An 8,014-nucleotide genomic window follows, 5' to 3' on the forward strand; every position below is an offset into this window, starting at 1 on the left:
ATCGTTGATCAGCTAAAGAACGGAAATGTGCGACTCTTGGAAAACAATAATGAACATACAAGCGTAACACGACGTGTTTCGAATATAAATCAAATACGACGGGGCGTTGTTTGCTTTACAGCGAATTTCGTGTAAAAAATAAAAAGTTTGTACGCTCTCTCGTAAATAGATCAGTGTCACCTACGTCGTATTGTACATAGGAAGTGTAAAAAGTTATCATAAAGTGGAAAGAAATTCGCACCGAAAGAGATGCCAATGTGTGATAGGCGACAGCAGCCGTAAGACGAATGATCATAGGAGCCGGTGACATAATGTCGAAGAAAAAAACACCGACATATTAGTTTTTGTCACCTTACGGTGGCTATTGACCGTGTGTGTCGCACAAATTAACCAAGTCGTGCGCACGTTCTTTAGTAGGGCACTTGTAACACTGCATGTTTGTGCAGAAAAAAAAAATGAAATAATAATAAATAACAAACAATATTACTGCCGGTTGTCTTTTAATCTCGTTGTTTTCACCGCTACCGCATATAGGGGGCCGTTATTTCAGATGATAATGTCGGTAATGTTTTATACATCTCATTTTGTGCACCACAGTTATAATAATAATTTCATAAACTATTTGAATCTACCACGAACTATTTTAGGAGTTAGTGCAATCGTAACAGTAACGGCCATAACGAATCGTTATTACCTGATGAGGAAACATTGGTGGTTGCGTGATTCCAAAAAATAAGTTTAGATCATTATACGGCCTATTAAATAGATCACGACAAACAATGATTACCGCATCCGGACTGGGAGACGGAAAACCGCCAAAAGGGCAAACGATAACAACAGGTATGAGTGCGATCAGTTCCTGTTGTATAAGCGTAAAAAAGTACATCGAACTGTGCACCACGGCCATTATCATGTCAGCTGATTCGAGTTTTTGGATTTAACTTTTTTTTCTGTGATAACTTCACTAAAACTATAGTCAAATATTATTTATGTGGNGATAACTTCACTAAAACTACAGTCAAATATTATTTATGTGGGTATATCCACATAAGAAATAATGTGTAGCAACAGGATATACTTTATAACCAGTTTTATTTATTACTTAGTACTTGCACTTATTCATACAATCTAATTTCGTACTGATATTATAATTGATATATTTTCTTCTTAAAATAGCTATTACTGGAAAAATTACAATAATTTCATAAAATTCTATATTATATTCAGAGAACATGCTATTTTTATCCAAATATGTTTACACCTAGCTTCATGAATTTTTATCGTTTTTGAGTAAGAAATATTAATTGATATTGNAATTTTTATCGGTTTTGAGTAAGAAATATCAATTGATATTAGGTACTCATAATAATATTTCTGTATTTAATACTTATTTTTAATATTCAGGTGTGGCACATAATATAGTAAGTTTTGAAAATTGTAATTATTCAGATGTGTAAAAAATACAAGCCGTTTTTGGCAAATCGGTTGTTTTAAATTTGTTTAAACAACTCGTTAAATATAAAATTATGAACTCGGTATTTGTTTAAGTATTATCAGTAATTTTAAATCTCACAAGCAAAATATTGTATCGGGAACAGGTTTGAAAAATAGCAATTCACCGATCTATATACTTAGTGAATTCATTAACTTACCAATCTCTAACAATACATCTCCGAAGAGAAAAAAGATAACAAACGATATTTATACGCGTTATATAATTTACGAGTGTAATTTTTTTAATGAACAGCACACATATACAAAAATAACAGTAACTTATATTTAATGAAAATAGTATATACGTGACACGGTACCGTGTTTCCCTCAGCCGCACATCACGTTATCAACCAAAATGAAAGTGTATCTGAATCATAAGTGCACGGTGGCCTAGTGGTAAGGTTTGTCTATACGACGCCTTGGGTCGCGGGTTCTAATCCCGTACCGCGCCTCTTTTTTTCACATGATTTCCGGTACACTTTCTATAACCGGCCGTCAATCCCCGGCTGCCGTGTTATCTGGCGCCCAACGTGTTCTAAATGCNCGAAATTGAAACAAGCCCCTTCTTGTTCTAAATGCCGTAAACTTACGGGCTTTTTGATTTAAAGAGCATTGCCAATAACCCGACTTTAAGTCGAGAGTCGTGTACATTTTTGCCCCTCTCATGTTCCTAACCATGTCGTTTAGATTAGGCATGGGGTACGCGTCCGAAACGGTTACTTCGTTTAGTCGTCGGTAATCTATACATAAACGAAAAGTCCCGTCCTTCTTCTTGGCCAGCACTATCGGTGCTGACCACGGCGATACACTCGGTTCTATTAGCCCCTGCGCCTCCATGTCGTTTACCATATCGTCAATAACCTCCTGCTTGTGCAGGGGGTAGGGGTACGGTTTTAGTGCGATAGGAGTCGGGTCTTTCAATAGAATATCGTGCTCGATTAATTTTGTGCGACCCACCGTGTCGTTAAAGACCGCTGCGTAATTACATATCGTCTGTGTTAATAACGCGCGCGTTCGTGGGTCGCCGGTTATATCTAACTGCGTCAGATCTGGTTTGCGGATCGTGTGTCGTGCGCCCGATTTCCAACAAGCGGTTGTACGTTTCCTATTGCCTAAGTGTATTGTTCCTGCTGAGTAGTCCCAGGCGACTTTCTGATCAATCAGAAAATCATGGCCAAGTAACACGTCGCAATATAGGTCGTCTAAAATAACCGCTGAAAAACGCACTTCTATATCAGCGATTTTGGCGGTAAACGTGGCGGTATGTCCGTCCGCTAGTCTAACCGCGTCAGTGTGTCCTTTATAAACAGTTCCGTATTTATAAGCAATTACCGGTTTTACATACGATTTATGCGCCTGTGAGTCCAGTAGGGCTGTGACAAGGCCAGTTTCGAATTCTAACTCGACTGCTGGAGTAGTAATTCTACACGGGCATTTTCGTTGGCCATTACTCGGGTGGTTTACGGTTCGAACGGGGGGCAGCTGGTTCTTAACCGCGACGTCGGTTTGCCCACCGACAGTGTTAACTGCCATTAGTGGACTAGCCGGATCGACTGACACCCCCTCCCCCACTGTGCCCGAAAAAATTTCGAACACCTGACTCGCGCTTTGTTCGTTCGTGTCGGCAGCGTGTTCGAACTCCGATACCCTGATTACATCCGAATTTACCGCGGCGTCCCCTCCATTCCGATAAGAGGGGTGCGGTGCCGAAAAAGTGCCAAGATCGTTGGCGGTATGTAACTCGTAAGGGCCGTTAGATTCGGTGTTCTGCGCGACGGTCGTGCTGTGTGGTATGTTACCGAATAAAAATTGCGAAGCGGCAGGGCGCGTTTTAAACGAAACGTCGTCTAAAACGCTGCGCCCTGTTTGAAACTGTTGTAGGCTGGAGGGGCGGACTAATTCCCTCCTAGCCGATTGCCGTTTCCCGATACCGACGGCCGGTTTGGGCACTGGCGGTGCCAGTGTCGCTCGCCGCAATATCGGCACGGGGTAGGCGGTGCGTCCGCGTGTGCATAACCCGCTCGCTGTCGGGCCGCTGGTTGCGCGGTATGCCGCGGATGCAGATCGGCTGGCTGTCGGGACGCTGGCGGAGCGTACCGAGGAGCCGCGGTTTTGTCTACGTCGTGCGCTATCTCACGTAGATCGGCGAAAGACGCTGGGTGCATTAACCGTATCATAGCGCGGTAATCGTCCCGTAAAAGCCCCGTTAACTGTCGCACAAGTTGTTGTTCTGGTAAACCACAACGTACTCGCGCGGCCAATCGTTGTTTATGAATAATAAATTCAGTTAACGTTTGTCGGGGGCCCTGTCGCGTCGTTTTTAAGTCCGTCTCGAGCGCCGTCCGGATGTCGATATTGTCGAACTCCTCGAGTAATTCGGACCGAAATTCCGCCCAAGGCATATTGTTTAATTTAATAGCTCGCCACCAATCACCTGCCCTGTCGTTCAAAAACTGGACGACGATGATCACCCACGCAGTTGGGTGTATACCACCCTGACAGAGTAGATCCTCCGCTCTGTCTAGAAACTCCCGTGGGTCCTCTTCGTTTCTCCCGTAATATTGAGGTAAACAGGCGCGTACGGTGCGTAGGTCGTGGTAAGGTACCAGTACAGACCGCGAGCTGCGGGTCATATGTGTGTAGCGCGAGGTTCACCGGATGTTCCTCCGGTAAAGGTGCTACGCCGGGCCGCTGATAAATCGCGTCGAGTTCGCGGGCACGGTCCGTGGAGTTATCTAAAACCCCCACTTCGGGTTCGCGGACCGGAATTTCGCTACCGAGCGGCGTACGGGGCGGTAAAATTTCAGTAGCTGGGTCCCTCCCTTCGCTACGTATGTTTTCTTCTAGCATAACTAACATGTTGGGTTTCGTCGCGTAGCATGGTAGCTGTCTAAAAGCGCATTCGCGACGTGTCATACGGATTGTTTTATTCGAATGTAAATTTCAAAATCCTACTATCGTGTTTATTATGATAGATTTTAGATGAAAGGGGACAAATTTTAACATTTTTATTCGGATTATTTGAGCTAGTCGAACTTAACAACTTTTCTTATGAAATTTATTAAAAGAATTCGCAATGTGCGCGAAATCCCATAAAATTTAATACTGAGAAGAAATTTCTCAATAGTCAATCAATTATTGTTTGCTTAAAATATATAAAAACATCATGTAAATTTTATTGTAATATTAGCTTCCACAGAAACGTTACGTTTATAATATCAATGCATGTTTCACCCACACTTACAGCATTTAAACATAGTTATTATTATTCTACTGATAAATTAGAGTATATACATTTAAACGTGATCTAATGCACTATATATTACAATTAATTTAATATGTATGAGCTGTATTACAAATTACCATATGTATTAAAATTACACTGTTTATTTCAATACTTGAACAGTCGCATAATATATTTTTCTTTATTTATTTGTCACGATACACATATTTGCGTGGAAGATTATTCACACACCACACGATCCATACACCACTGGTAAATTGCGTGCAAATATTAACAGCTTTTAATATTTTACACGACCGTTGAACGCGATGTGATATTTTGTTAACTATGAAAAAATAAAATTCTTACAAAGAATAACTATTATTGAACATTACACAAAAACCGAAATGAATTATAAATAACTGTAAATGGACGATTTGTAAGAGTTATTAAATAAAACAATCGTTTTAAGGGGCACACCTAGTGTGACAACCTAAAGAAAGGCCATTTTTGGGAATTAAAAAAAAAAAAAACTAGTGAATCCATCTATTTAAAATTTTGAGGGTATATTTATACATGTTTTGAGAATACACAGTAAAATTTTTGAAATAAAATATTAAATATTTTTGAAATGACACGCGATCTCCGGCGGCGCCAAAAAAAAAAGGTCCTCCACTGCTGGAGTGATTTCAGCCTTCTCCGTTGATAAAACCTAAAAAAAAAAAATTCTCGTTAAACTAAAACATATTGTCTGTACGATGACCCTCGGACGAACAAAAAAATCAAAAATTAACAAAATGGCGGCATGTTGAAAAAAAAAGTTAAATTTTTACCAAAATTTTGGTCGTTTTTGGCCTACCAAAATTCGATTTTTGATCAGATCAAAAAACTGGAGGGTCATCGTATGGAGAACTATATAGAGGAGATGCAAAAAAAATTTGATAGCGATCGGATTATTTGTCTCCGAGTAATCACTCCAGCAAATTCGAAAAATGCTGTTTCGAGAAAAATGCGTTTAAAGATAAAATGATCGTTTTCACTGTTATAAATGGATTAAAATCATACTTACAGCTAATCTGCTGTTCCAGGCCCATATAATTCACCTTACTCTTCCTCAAAAAGTGCTTGTTGAGCTGAAGAAGCTCTTCTTCGAGATGATCGACCCTCTTTTGAACAAGCCCGTTGGCGATGATCAGCGATTCGTAGTCTCGTCTCATCCTTAAGAGCCGTATAATCTCTTGCTGCAGGTCCAACTTTAACTCCCATTGCATTAAATATCTTTAAAATTGAGGAGTAACCGTCATTGAATATTGAAGTTGCAAAAAAATTTGCTAATTCAATAGTTTTCAATCCATTATGAAGGTGCTTTGGTGAAAAGTGCCAAAGTAAACCGTTGTAACTTTCATTATTGTTTTGAGTATTACTACCTTTGCATCTATCAAGCAATTTATGCCGAGATAAATCTTCATAAATAGGCTTTAGACCTTTTTCAACTTCTGGATCCAGTGGGAGGTAATCGTGCTTAAACTTACTTCAGGTATATCCCGTAGCCAATGCAACTATCTAACTGCCGAGCGGCTACTCTTTTAAATGGCTGTAACTCAAAAACTACTTAAGATATCGATTTAAAATTTTAGTATGTTATTTTTAAAGGTATAACCTATCAAAATATGGAAAAAAAAATCGATTTTTTGAAAATTTCACACTAGGTGTGCCCCTTAAAAATGCCAAAGGCTTTTCAAATATTTTCTTTCAATAGTTACACTTATTAAAAAAAATGTCCATATTTGCACACTGCACATGTATTGAAAGTACTTAACGCATACTTGGTAAGGTAAAATTTTATCAAATAGTCATAAAAATATTATATTTGTGTATGAATTTTCGATATCTTTTGCCAAAATTACACTATTTATGTTTAAAATTAACGCATATATTATACTAATTTTCGAATTCGTTCTAAAATTTAATGAAATTTCATTTAAAATATAAATTTAATATTAATTGCAATAACAACTATTTAAACATTTTTTTAAATGCTCTTAGTCATATACATGAGATTTGTATTGTATAATTAATGTATAAAGAGATGTATACATTTTAAAATCCGAATTTCCGCATAATTCAAATTTGTTCATATTAATAGCATAAAATTACAGTATAAATTTATATAAATTTTCTTCAATAATATTAATAATAACACCATTTAAAACTTGAAATAATAAAGGCTTTGATAAGCGTTTATCAAAGTCTTGTTTTTATTTTTCATTATTATTGTTATAAGTATTTATATTTTCATCGCATACCTAATAAAAAACGTATATCTAATGCAATAACGGGAAATTCTTGTTTAGAAATGTCTAATTTATAATGTGTACTACTAAAACTTTACGGTTTTTCGCGTTTCCAAAATAATTAAACAATATGTAATTGCACTGGCTCTTTTAGTTTCGATTGATTATTAAAAGATGTGTAATTAATACAATTTTGTAATAACTAAAAAAATAAAGTTGTTGGGGATGGTATTAAAACTACTCTTACCTGATATTCACTGATGATGATTAAATCTTGAGTGTAGATTTATGGTTGTTAAGAATATATTTAAAACTATAGTAAGTATGTTAATAAATGAGAATCGAACTTGGTTAGCAGAAGCGTATTTATTATTATAGAGAGTGTTAATTATTTTGACAAATGTAAATCTTAAATTTAGTGTTAAAAAGTTAAGTCTAAAAACAAACAGCAGAAAAGAATACGCACAAGTATGTTTGGAATTATATTTTAAATTGATTAACTTGACATTGTAGTGAGAGAAGTGAACAAGAAAAATGAAAGATTGACTGACTGACTTATGCAGTCTCCAGCCCTTATATAACATACCACGAAAAACATAAACAAGGATGAAACGTCTGATTGAGTCATGCTTTACAATCAAAACAAGACAGTTACTTTTTATCACCTTCCCTTATTTAATGCTTTTGTACCTATGTTTTTTCTGTAGCATGTCCTCATGCTGCTTTATAATAAAAGCATGTGCATAATTGTGCAAATTAATGAAATTGCATAGTGTAAATGATAGTGCAATTTACTAATATATACATACTTTTAGTATAGTATGGTTAAATATTAATAGTTATAATCTAGGATAGTGTATTCATTATTTTAATACAATTCAAAAATGGAAAAAATTTATATAAGCATAAAGGGTATATTTGTTTTTTTTTTTTTTTTTTGTTCAATGTCTTCATTAAGTTTTTGTAATAGAGTTCTTGAGTATTTACATGTTCACTCAAACAT

This window comes from Daktulosphaira vitifoliae, unplaced genomic scaffold, assembly GCF_025091365.1.
Source record: "Daktulosphaira vitifoliae isolate Bord-2020 unplaced genomic scaffold, ASM2509136v1 Scaffold_1, whole genome shotgun sequence".
Classification (NCBI taxonomy): Eukaryota; Metazoa; Arthropoda; class Insecta; order Hemiptera; family Phylloxeridae; genus Daktulosphaira; species Daktulosphaira vitifoliae.